This window comes from Nothoprocta perdicaria, unplaced genomic scaffold (genome assembly GCF_003342845.1).
Source record: "Nothoprocta perdicaria isolate Ctin4 unplaced genomic scaffold, notPer1 scaffold_291, whole genome shotgun sequence".
Lineage (NCBI taxonomy): Eukaryota > Metazoa > Chordata > Aves > Tinamiformes > Tinamidae > Nothoprocta > Nothoprocta perdicaria.
Genome location: NW_020455523.1, coordinates 680,930 through 694,733, shown reverse-complemented (window position 1 = coordinate 694,733; position 13,804 = coordinate 680,930). Strand labels below are relative to the sequence as shown.

Here is a 13,804-nt window from a genome sequence, read left to right as displayed (position 1 = left end):
TCCATAAATTGTGCGAMAAATTCAAATCACTGTGCTGTAGCGAAGACAAAGCTCAAAAGCCAACCCAACATTAAGTGAATTCTGCAAATTTTTATTTTCAGTGGAGCACTAARCCAGAAGAATTTCATCCACGTTTAGAGCAAAACATTCATTTAGTTTTGCTGAGCATGATACAAATTGCTATGTTTGCCCATAAATTCACTTTGCTATTTATTTGATTGTTTTGTAAAGCATTTTGGTACTCCATGGGTAGAAAAATATATCATACAGGACAGAAATTAAATTGTCTGTTCTGCTGAAGATGAAACATTCTCTTAAGTGTTTATCCTGCTACAAGACTCAGGGCTGTGTAGAGATAAGAGGGCATTTTATAATTACTTGAGTTTGAATACCACTGTCAGTTTTATATTTTTAATAATATATCAAATATTTAGATCCATAGGGTGCCAAATACAGAAAAAGAAATGAAACACAGACCTCATTAACTAGCACTTTGTTCTTTACAAGCTCTTGTTACTACTGAATCCTGAAACTCGCCTGAAAAGTTCAAATGGCACTTTGAGAAATCAGCATTCACAAATGTGTCCACTCCACTCTAAGCCTTGTTTCTGAAAATCATTATGTGTCCCTGTGAAGGTTCCCTGAGAATCTGGAGTTGAGAATAAGTAATGGAATTGCAGCAACCCACAGGATTTGAGGAAAGCTATTAGAAACCTGCCCAGGCATCAAGCTCGCTCTTCTTTTCATTGGTGATGATGTGACTTGTTGAATCTGTGGCTCTGATAAACTGTCATTATGTGTCAGCAGTGGGGAAAAATAAATTTTGTCTACCTCAGTTGAGGTTTGCAGAAATACCACAGGGAACTTGAGCAATTGTTGATCTTATTATCACCATCTACAACTTAAGACACTGAAGGAAGTACGTGGAGCTTCCTTGAAACTTGTTAACTCTGAGGTGAGKATTACAGGAGAACTCAGCATTTGCTCTGCTTCATGTGCCTTTATCACAAAGGCTATTTAAGGGAGTGAGGACCACAAACCCAGGAAGCATTACAAGAAAACAACTGTTTAATTYCTCGATATACATCCACTCCAAGCCCTTGACCTGTCCTAAGGATTCAGCTGCATTTTGAGGTCTATTTCAATAGTTGCTCTTCTGTCCAAGTTCAATTTTGAGTGATGGTTCCTTTGAAACACACTCATTATAAAATAAAGAGATTGCCACAGGGTTCAATAAGCCCCTGGGGTGACCAAAAGAACTCCTCTGGAGTCAGAATACTGGAGCCACAGATAGTGGGGAAAAAGGAATGCTACCAATAAGCTCAAATGCAACCCAAATTGATTAACATTTCTGGAAGTGACTTACAGCTCTGATTCTGATGCAGTTCATTCACAAATTACTGTTAGTGACTAAGAAAAGAGGAGACTTGAACTGATAGAGTAAATGAACAAAAGACTCCTGGCAAATAAAAATAATAATAATAATACACAACTAAGACTATTCTCAAAAGGTCAATGTGAAGTGACATTTTCCTGGCCAAAATATGCCAGCTACAAGACAGACCTAGTATAAATACATTTTTCTCATTGCGTAGGTGTTAGAAACATCAGCTTATGATCACAAAACAGGGAGGATACCTCCACGTAAAGATGAGAGATGTCCATTTTCTAAGCTATTTCTTYGGATAGCAGTCTTGAGATAATATTAAGATGTGTAATTGTGAAGAACCCTTTACAGGAACACCAACTCAAAATGAGGCAGATCTGGGCTGGCATTCACTGTGACAGGGCTACCTGGTTTGCTTCCAGAGCAGCTACTGTAGCAGGAACTGTGTTTTTGGTTGATGAGCTCAGTCCCCCTAGGCTATATCGCAGGCTTCCATGAAACAACTTACTGAAAACCTACTAAAACTAGTCTCTCCCTTTGGCTCCAAAGATCATTGGATTGCAAAGGATCAAAAGTGACCATTCATCAAAAAGCATACAAACTTAGATAGCACATTGCAAACACAATATCTTTGAAACAAGACATCATCCCTGAACAGATACTCAAATATTCTGAAAGCAGAGAAGTACTTTGAAATTGCCTTGCACAGGAAAGGAATTAAAGTCTCCCAAAGTCATAAGTTCTGTAAATTCAKCTCTGCTGCTGAAGATAGGTCTTTACACTTCTTAYGTTTAGAAAGAAAGGGTTTAGGGACATAAATGGAAATGTAGGAAGACACTAGCAACCCTTCCAACCTTAATGACTCCATGAGTCTGTGCTGTTTTCCTGTGTCCGCTTCCCAACTTCCACAAGATTCTCTTGCAGATCTCAGACTTGCAATTCACTGCTAAGTCTTCTGGTAGCTCAGCCTTCGTAACACGGACACTACCAACCATAGAACAAAACAGTCYGTTTCTCGGGAGAAAGAGTCTCTGTTTTGAAGGTATGTGCCTGGATACCTAAGTGCATTAACAAAAAGGAAAATGCTTAAACTAGTGGCAAAAAGGGAAATATTTACAGTTCTGTCTATCTTGCTCCTTGTTTTTTGTGTGTTTTGATCTGAGCCAAATACTGCTTTACAGATGTGACAGAAAATTTCATAGAACAACACAGGAACAGGGCATTATTCTGGATTCGAAGGGTGGAAGCAGTGAGTAATACAAAGTGAGATCAGTTCAACCTCCTAAATGCAGGCTCTGTAACAGAACTTTCTTAAACAAGCTGTAATATCACAGACCTGTTTAAATACAGTGGGACTGTGCATGTACAGTTACCCTTACAAATGTACTCTGAGAATTCCCACGCCCTTTGAGATATAATTCTAAAATATGGTACTCTGATAGAGCAGCACTAAATTGAGGATGTTCACTTCAAGATGCTCACTTTCCTCCTTGCTGAGGAATTTCAGAAGTTGCCCCAAGATACTTACAGCATGTGCAGCATTCAACCAGGAAAACAGAAAACCTCTATATCTGAATCACAAATTGAATAATTAGGGTTGGCAGAAAAAGAACATAAGCACCAGCCAGTGACCTGCCTGAAAGTCTCCATATTTTTCATTAGATCCAAATGGTGTGGCTCTGAGACCCCATTGTTCTGCTCCCACAGCAAACAAATACCCGGGGAAATAATAGGCTGTCAAAGATAAGCTCACATGTATACAGCCAGGGATTTTACTCAATTCTCCCCTCTCCATGTGGTATTTTAGCACAGTTGTACAAAAGTGATTATATCCATTTTTAGCCAGTTCACAAGGATATGCTTGCAAACAAAAACTACTATGGTTTATGCATCATTCTCAGATTAGTGCAATGTGKTTTTCTTTTCCATGCTAAGAAAAGTCTAGTTCTTTCTGGAAGTCTTGAGTTAAAGTTGCCAGTTCATCCTGCAATTTTATTTTATTTTATTTTTACACATAGTTGTTCCTTTAACAAATTTTGCAATCCCATCTAAAGCGATAGTCCAATTGACAAACATTTCTCCTTCAGTAAGTTCAGTTTGATCCAATACAGGGTTGGACCAATGGCCAAACGCAGTCTTCAGACAGCTCACTGAAGTCAATCCACTGAAGCCAATGAAGCTGTATCACCTTTTTCTACCTCTTTGTTGTAGAACAAGGAAATTTAACTGACAATTGCCTTAGCCACACTGATCATCCTTACTTTTTTTAGTGGTACRGGAAGTGGTAACTGTGAACAAAATGTGGTCTACAAAACAGTGTACAAATGCTGAAACATAAATRCAATAATGTCTGTCATTAGGCCCATTTTTTAATGGGCCTACTGTTTTGGTTCCAGTATATCTTGAATAAAGCTACTATACTCATGTACTTGGGTATATATTCAAWAGCTTCACATGAGCAATGGCTATTTTAGAGTACAACCTTTAGAGTTGTCATCTCTAACTAATAGAGAGAAACTGGAAAAGTTGTAAGGGAGGGAGTAGTAAGAGAAGTAAGGAGGACTACATAATATCCATTTGCACTGCAAATAATTACTCTTGCTTGCCAACATGTAAACTAGACAAATGGATGTTCAAAACCTCTACTAAGATTTTCAATAGCATTGGTGCTCTGAAGTGTCAGTATAAAAGGCGAACACTTTTGCAGGGGAAAAGCCTGTCACCTGCAGAAGATGGGATTTCCCCTCCTCCCACAGCATGGCTAGTTTTAGTAATATGATTTGAGATTCCAGTGACTTATATTCAGCTGAAGGAGCAATGTATGAAATCACACTGAAAAGCAAAACAGCCTGAGCATATCCCGCATCTCGCTGCCAAACCTAAACCTCTCTGTGCCCCAGTTTACCTGATATCCTATCTATAAATTTGGTTTTAATACTGTTCTTCTACTGCACACAAAGAGACCTGTTGATTTATCACATGTAATGTAGAGGGAGATAAGTGGTAAATCATTATGTAAAGACAAAGTGTTATCATTCAGAATGTGTACAGTGACAGTAACTTGCTTTTATAGACCAGTAAAATCATGAGATCACAGGAATAAATTCAGATTATCATGTGTCAGAGGGCCGTGGAAAACTGGATAAGGTGACATTCTGGTGTAATCTTATAAAAATCATTTTGGCGTAACAAAATCTGTTAAAAATATTATACAATAAATGAACRCATTTCTTTCCAGAATATAGAAATTCCTGGGAAAAAAAAAAGGTTTATCTGAGAAATAGTAATAACTTCAAGTAACAGTTATTCATTTTCTTCTGGAGAGCTCAGAAAACTCCATAAACTTCCAAGTATAGAATTAAACACTTTCAGGAAGAATGAGGAGGAGGAAAATACTTACTTTCTTTGCAGTATGTAAAGCTTCAATCCAGSTTCAACTTACTACGAATTCTTGATAAGAATGTAAACTTAAAGAGCTTTCTTCCTTAATGTGCACTAAATGCTCACCTTCAAAAGCTATGTTCATACAATAAAATCCATCCACATCATCACAAAAAGGGCTGGTGCAAATTCCTCCAGGTTTAAAAAAACAAGAAAAAGAGTATGGGGAGACTATCTTAAGCACAGTACTGTGCAATAGGGTCCCATTTTTGGATGGACATCAGCAACTAACTGGTAACATTTTTCATAACAATGTAAGGAAGACAGGTCTGAAGTTATCAGACATCATTTTAAATAGATTCTTGCTTTGAACTCTGTGATTCAGGAATGATCCTGTGAAGTTAACTTCARACTCAGAAGAGGTCTTGACTTCCTCTAACCTAACAGTTGGTTGCCACTGCTGTCCTCTGTACATGAGAGAAATTTATTTGGGCAGAGACAAACATTTAGTTATATCCTTGCTATGGAATAGTTATGATCCCTTCATTTTTTTTTCTTTTAAATATATATACACACATATAAAACCAAGTATACCAACGTAAAAGAGGTCTTTTTTATTTCTCTTAAAGAAACATCTAGATGAAAGAGTACATGAGCTAAAAAAAAATAAAACCTATATATATAGCACAGAAGAAATGGAGGCAATACTACATAGACCAGATAAGAGAAAGAGTAGGAGACAGACATATTACTGTTTAAAAATAAGTATATTTACATCCACAGAAATGTAGAATTAAAAGAAATGTATGTAAATTAACTGCATATTCATTTGAAATAAAAACATTATCAACAAAAGCTTGTCTAAGTACTAGTTTATAAATAAACATTTCAATTTTCTGACAGTATTGTTTATTTACTTATAGCACTGTTTACCTTCCCTAAATCCTCCCAGAAAGATTTGACAAAGAATATTTGATATTAATCATTTTAATACTCTGCCAGCAAGTTTGAAATATATCAAACTGCGACTGATAAAGACTGATTTAAAGAGAGGAGAAAAGAGGGTAGACTCCTGCCTATAGATCAACAGGGAGAAAACCTCGAATTCCCTCATTGCCTTTCATTCCTGTCCCTCAATTCTAGTGTCCAGAAAAGATCAAATAAGGAATACCTCAATCAATGAAATGGACATTTGGTCAATGATAGAAGAAACCATTTCCTTGTCCAAACAACTATTGGGGTTCTGGAAAAATGCAATAAAAATAAAACAAAACTGCAAGCCTGGCAAAAACATCATTTCTCCAGGAAGAGATCCTACACACCTAGCATTTATAGCTTGTGTAAGTGTATTCCATCAGCATTGTTTCATAGCTCATGATAAGCACAAAACTTAGTGGCTGCAGAGGAGATTTACAGAATAGAATTACATAACTTAGACTGAAAAACATTGTAGATGCACTACTGATATAGTACAGTAACGACTGCAGTGCACCTCACCATACTCCAAGCAAAGTTCTAGATACCTAAGAAGCCAACTTACCTCTATGTTGCAGTGAATAATATTAAACAAACAAGCAAAAAAAAAAAAAAAAAAAAAAAATCTTCCCTAACTACAGTAATTGGAAAAATGAAGTAAAAATATATCTGGTGTTAATAAGTGCTTGCCAAACTAGGAAATTATCAAATATTTTCTGATCACCATAAGAGGATAAACAATAAAACAATAAAGAGGATACTTCAAACAAAAAATAGAAACACAAGTGAAAATTGCGTTCAGCAAATACGCAAGCAATTTTAGTCAAACTACATAGATTTTTATAACAGCTGAAATCTGTTTTTTTTTTTCCTTTACTATGTGCTTCTAATGAAAACAGGACATTTAAAGCACCTATGAATGATGCTGGGACCAAATGCTTAGTTTACTAACCACTGCAAAGAACAGATTTACAAAATACAATTTCCCAATACAAACGTTCTGCCATTCTCATTCATTTACAATACCAAAGATGATGTGCATCAAACGCATTTCAGTTCTCCATTTAACGTGTCAGGAAGTGGATTAGGCCATACAAGTATATTATATACATGTATATAATTAAGAACCCRCTCCTAATTCTCCTCCCCAAGGCATGAAAAGGGGGAAAAGCATTGCCACTTCCCAGAATAAACTGCACTCCCTGATGCCAGGGGAAGTTGCCGAAGAGTTCAATAATTAAAAAGTACATATGATCTTCCAAGAAATGTCCTAAGAGAACCATAACAACAACAGTAATTATGGCATCTTGTTAACCTAGAGAGCAACATCATTAACATCAGTAGAGTAACAGTAAGCAGTTATAACTCGGGTTATTCCAAATGGATCTTTTYCAGATGTTAGTCTATACTTCACTAAACATGAAGAATTGGCTTTCTTAACTAATTATGTTTATTCTGATCTTGATCTCTCCATGGAGCTTTAGACTCCAAAAGCAAGTAGCAATTTCTCCCAGGAAAATAAAAAAAAGTTTCATAGTGAAACAAAAAGATATTTTAATGCATATTGCCACGATGAACAGATACAATATACAATACTTAGGTCTCATAAAAGCATTAGCAATTCTTTCATGCAGTTCTTTTCAAAATTAAGAACTACTTAGTAGGTCTACTAGATCAATACATTTCTATAAGTTTTAATAATTGCATGCTTGTGAAAAACTCCAACAGTCACATAAAAGATATCATAATTTCATAGAAAACATTTTATATTTCATCACCAAAACCTATGAATAGGTAACTCAGAAAGAACTAAATTGAATATTCCCAGACACAGAGACATGAAGCAGTATGCACATGTCTAAGTTCTCTTAAGCCTTGAAGAAACACATCATTGCTTATAGGGAGATATCTTAAATATTTCTCCAATATCCTTCAGATTTTTATAACTAACTACTTTCTCACAGCTGATATAGCTCATATTGTTTCCATCTTTTTGAAACTGGCTATTCTAAAGCATATATTTGCATTTAAAGCAGCCTAATTTATGTGCTTTTCATGACATAACTGAATTGAATAACTGTATTGAACTGTAACTGTATTGAATACTGAATATTGAATTGAATTGAATTGAATATTGAATTGAATTCAATACATAATTGTATTGAATGTAACAGCAGTCACGAAGTATAACATGCTGATAACCACTGCTCTATAAAACCATCTCATGCACCCTGGTAAAACAGAATCACTGATCTCTAGAAAAACTGAAGTTGCAAAGGACTTCTGGAGAACAACAAAATGCAAGAAAAACGAGCAATCCATACATACATATGTACACATACACACTAAGCAGACAGAATGCCCTGAAGTGCTTATATGAGAGAAAGTCATAAACCTGGTAGCAGCATGAATACACTGAAAACTGCTCACAGGAGCATTTTTTCCCAGTTCAGAAATAAACTGGAACAGATTTTTCTCCAGAATTACCCAAGAGTGACCAGAGTTTAAGCAGAACACAGTCYGCCCATGAACTGCCACTTCTGAAACAGTAAGAACAGTTTTGCACCTTGGAGGAGCTAACGCACCTCCTGACTGTATTGGCAATGAGAAAGACAGAATAACCTGATATCACAAATAGAGAAGTACTGTGAAGAAGTTTTTTGCATGTGTATAAGAGCACATGTGCACTAACAGCAAGGAAAAACACCTGTATGTGCAATAGTAAAAGGGAGGTTGAGGGAAGCTGCAGGGCAATCAATACCATCAAAGAGAAAGCACAAGAATTTAACGATTCAGAGGGTAAATGACAACGTTCATTCCCAAACTGTTAATGCTTTAGGTGGCTTCCACCTGGCTAATCCTCTTAACTAGGAGGCTGAAAACTCCCATTGCTCTGTAAACGTTTCTAAAGCTGAACAGGAGCAGGGATGCAGGGGGAAGAGAGGAGAAGGAAAGAACRAGCACACCTTTAATCTCCACATCACGCTCCACAGGGCTAGAGACATAAATTCAGGCCAGCACGGTGATGCAATGGGAAACATTAGAGTTTCAAAAAGATAATAAAGGTCAATCCATTCAAGAAATTTATGGAAAATTTGATAATACTGAACTACCCCAACCAATTCCTCATGTTCAGGTCAAATTTCAATTATTGAGAGACCTTTATGTCAGGGGAAAATAATTCTCAGCATTGGTAGCGTATGCCATGTCAGCATAAATCACAAAAACTGGATATAGATGCATCCATCTGCRCTTCTTGAGTCTGCTTTCAGAAATCTTTGTAAGAGCAGCTGGCTGTGTGAAGAGTTTAAGGAATGATATCCTTAGTCCTTATGTGCCACCATTGTAGTTTTATTTGCTCTCTAGACACTCAGAGGACAGCACACTTCTACAGGATCGCTTTTCTACCAGAACTCTTGTAATTTTCCCTCAGGTCTGTAGGTTAGCTACTTTCTCACACAGGCAAATTTAGTCACCTTTACTTGCCCACAGCTCAATGCCAAGAACGTGTTCTCTCTTATTTCCCCTTACATTCTGCAGTTTCACTTCGTGAAGGAATGGGAAAGAAGGGTGCACTCAAGAGATACAGAAGTTCACACAGAGGTTTGATATGCACAAGATACCGATGGAGGAGGAAGAGGAGCAGAGCGTCAGCCTCTGCAGCTGACCTTTCCTACACACGCTGAGCAAGAACTATCACCTCACTTGGGGGAAATCGCAGTGGCGTGCTGGTATGAAAGTGCACCAAGGGCTTCCCTCATAAATGTCAATTAGGAAGTCACATCTGTYACATTTGTGCCTGTACTTACTCTCCTTTATCTACAAATTTAATGGCTATCACTGAAGGAAGGAAATGTACTCGATTGCTGATTTGTGAGCAGAGAAAAGCTGTATTGGAGAACAAAACACATTCCCACAGAATCATAATTGCAATAAAAATAATACTCAGATCATGACCTAGTTAAAATCTCAACATTCTTGATATAGAGCAAATGGCAACAGACCATCACAACATACTGCTTCCCAGCAGTGCTCTGAATTTCTACCTGACACTTGTAAAAACACCTCCAGCTACAGTATCCTGTAATATCTCATACTATAAGATATCCCTCTAAMGCTATATATTTGCTGAAGGAAGAGATTTGAAAAATCCAGAAAAAATCAGAGTTTTACTGAGTCCTCTACACTACAAGCATAAAAAGCAAAATAAAGATAGAAACCTAAAAAGAATACCTAATTACTGCAGACTTATTCAATGTTCTTCTCTGTTTTCATTTGTTTTTCTTTTCTCTATTTTCACAGAAAAATTTTGCATCATCTGGTTTGGAAAGCTCAAATCCAATACAACTTCATGCCACAACCTAACTTTGGCTGCACAAGACAATGATCARAACAGATGTTCCCTCATAACAATATGAGTAAATCACACCTGCACATTGTAGCACAAGAAGAGTTTTTCCTAAAGCAGTCTGAAATGAAGATTAACCAATTTTAACTGTGTAAAAAACAAACATAATTGTTTTGTTTTGTTTCAGTGATAATCCTATCCTTCGTGTGCTCCTCCTACTTTATTTTATAACCTTCCCAGATGTTATCAATGATTTAAATGGAAAAATATTCATACAAACAATCTGAGCTTGAGGAACAGCACTAGAGGTGTCCCCTTCATGCAAGAGCAAGTGTTGCAGAGCTCCTGGGCTCTGCATTTCACAGAATGAACCCTGAGGCTTGGAAAAAATTCTCTTCCCTACTTCCAAGCTTATGGCCAAAGGAGAAACAGTGGGGACGTCTCGAGTATTACCCTCTTTTTCAAACAATAAGAAATAACACTCTGGCTTTTTATTTATTCAGTTTATCTTCTAGGGGGAAAATGCAAATGTTGCCTTATCAAAGTGATGCCGATCAACAGTTCTGGTCTGGCCTTGCCAGGTAAAAACTCCAGGGTTTATAGATGGCCACTGCATAGTCTTTAACTAGTATTACGTGCCAAGGCATGGAATATTCATAAGGATTTCTTTATCTAGGTAAGCAAAACTAAAATGCTATTTCAGCTTGACACGGATACGGAATTACACAGAAACTGTTTTTTTCCGCTGGAGTGATCTGCTGTAGGAGTTAGCCATATGCTTTAAATATGACTGACAAGTCTCTGAATTTAATGTGTCACCTGCTGAGTTCAGGATCTGCTGTCTATCTCTCAATGTGTAAAAAATGAATTGCTTCAAAATGATTTATTGCCGGTGAAATAGAATGTGAAAACAACAATAGAAATAGTGCTGTAAAAGCATCCTAAATTTAATAGCGGTGTTTGATGAGTAAATTATTTCACAAATATAATCAGACCTTCTAATTGTGAAACRCTCAGCCTTGATAAAGCTAGTGTGTAGCCTTGAATCTCTAAGTCAAATTCATTAACTGCTACTGTCATTAAGAAAAATGGAGGCTTATACCATTCACTCCCTGGGTCTCATTACAGCTTGTAAGCCAGGACAGAAAATACAGGGTTATAATTTCGCTAGCTACCTGTGGAATTATCCCCCCACTTTCTGGCTTTTGTTATCTCTGTGTCCTCTCTAATGTATCTACAGAGGTATCTTTATTGACGGATTTTCATTTTCCATTTCTTTTTACAAAGAGATGACTTGCTTTACAGAGCTCATCTGTGTACAGGCTGGCAAAGGCCAGATATGCACAGCCATTTTAAAAACACCACAAGTAAACCTTCAAAAATGTTACGTGATTGATCATGAACACTTAATCTTTTAAATATTTTAACTTTAAAAAATTAATATGAATGCTAAAATAGGTGATAAATACTGAAGATAAAAGCTCCAGCTCATGAAGGCACTTTAGCATGAAGGTAATTGAGCACGTGAATAGTTTTCCAATATCAACAGAATAACTCCTGTGCTTAACAGCAGGCTTAAGCAGCCTTGTGGCAAACTTAATCACACCTCCACCTTTAGAGCAAGCAATCCAATAAGGTTTCATAACATATTTTGCAAGTCCTTTATAAACAAAAGTGCTTACCTCCCTTGGAGGACTCTCTCTACCATCCGTAGCGGYGTCCAGATGTTAATACCAGGGCAATATCTGACTGAAAAAAAAAATTAGCAGTAAGAGCAAGGGTTACGTATCAGGTACTCCTTGGCTGCTAAAGCAGACTCTGCTCATTAAGCTCCAGCTTGTAGTCATCATGACCACTGTAGCCCTCAACCTTTCCCTTTAGGGATCTCATATCTGGGGCTCTCACCCTTGAGTAGGCCATGTCTACACATATAGACATAGACTGGCAAAACAGTGGTGGACTTATACTGAGAGTGACACAGCAGCAAAGAGGAATCAGAACAAAGCCACTTGTTGCTTCCTTCCAGCAATAACCGGTGGTGACTTTTTGTCTAGTAATAACGGATAGGGAGGGCACATAATTGCTTTCTCTGTGCAAAATGCCCGGCTTTTGAATTTAAAGGAAATACTGAATATAAACACAAGTGGTGGCTTGCCAAGTCACGATAGGTTATCTCAACTGTTGATGAGATCTAGCTTCTTGCTGGTGCTTGAATATACCCACAGCCTTTCAATGTACAATTTTCCCTGGTTTGTGAATGCTGCCAGTCATTTACCACAGCATGTTCTGTGCAGAGGGACACTGATATTTTAAGGAATGTCACAGAAGCAGAGAAGAGAGCTGGGAAGTGGGGGAGGAAGAGTAAGAATCTACTTTCTACAGCCTTACTTTCTTTTTTAAATACGTATAAAAGTTTGAACGGAGCCAGCTGCTGCTTTATTCAATATTCATGAGACTAAACTCCTATGGAGAAACAGATATTAGGTACACCACAGTGTTAGCTAGGGCTCCCACATACATCATCATGACTGATGGCACACAGTGATAGTCAAAAGTTTACTCCAAAAGACTTCCAGGACAGACAGATTTTGGAAAGGAAATTAATAAATAAAAACTAAAAAAAAAAAAAAAAAAGAAAAGAAAACACAGTTTATACCTATATTACTAGAGATTCTTCTTTAATTTTTATACTCTGGAGGAGAAAGATACTATTTCCCCTTGCTCTCTGTGAGCATGCAAAGGAATTCCTTTGCAGAATGATAATACAACATCAGCAATTCCAAATGCATTCTCTCAAAAGTACAAGAAAGTCTATGGTCATGTTTCCTAAGACATGAAACACAGAGAAACTCATAGGACTCATGAATATTATTCTTTTTCTCTATTAGAGATACATATATATATATATATATACACACATCTCACCACATTGCTCTGAGAATAAAGAGCACAGGTGACTGGAGGCGGTTTTGGATGCGTGACCTCTTCCTGCTCAATCCTTTTCCCCCTCCTCCCTCAGCAGTGCAAGGAAGAAGGCTCAGTCAGAGCACAGCCCTTTTGGCTTCATGCACTCAGCTGCAACCATTGAAGGTAAACTTAGCATGCAAAAACACACACAGTTTGAAATTTGAGATTAAATAAGACCATCTCTCATTAAGAGGGTGCCTGCAAAGAGCACAGAGGGTTTCTTTTCAAATACACTTGCATAGCATTAAGGCTGCCTCCATCCAGAAAAGTGACCTGGATCTCCCAGTTATATTCCAGCATGGCTTGTACATGGAGCAGGGGCACCCAGGGCAAGTCTCTAGCTCTGTCCCTGCAGAGCTCTGGCAAAAGTGACTGGACAGAAGGGGAGCTCTGCCACATTTGCTAGTGCAATGCCTGCACGTGCCGCATCAAGTGACGCTAACTGCTCACAGCTCTGTGTCCGTGCTGCTTCCTCAARCACTGCACTTGCAGATTAAATGCAGGATTTAGTTTGAAATCAGGTTTTCAGCTTGAAATGTGCATCTAATTTATGCTTTTTTTTTTTCTTCCAGGTTCTGCTCTATAGGTGAGATTCAACAGAACCTGTAACAACACTTAAACTCTTCATAATTTTAGTTTTATAATTTCCTTTCTTTGTTCCATTGTATTGGCTCTGGAGTAAGATCTTTTATTTTATTTTACTGTATTTAACTACTTCAAGAAAAAAAAGCTCAAAAATTAAATTA

The 13,804-nt window shown here is 37.3% G+C and overlaps 1 long non-coding RNA gene across 1 annotated transcript; it reads right to left on the bottom strand.

Moving 5' to 3' along the window:
* Positions 1 to 1,255: 1,255 nt before the first annotated feature.
* Positions 1,256 to 11,835, bottom strand: LOC112949367. Its single transcript, XR_003249814.1, has 2 exons — positions 11,774 to 11,835; positions 1,256 to 2,445 (listed from the first exon to the last, which is right to left on the bottom strand). It is a non-coding gene; the product is annotated as an uncharacterized LOC112949367 (long non-coding RNA).
* Between the last annotated feature and the right edge of the window lie 1,969 nt (positions 11,836 to 13,804).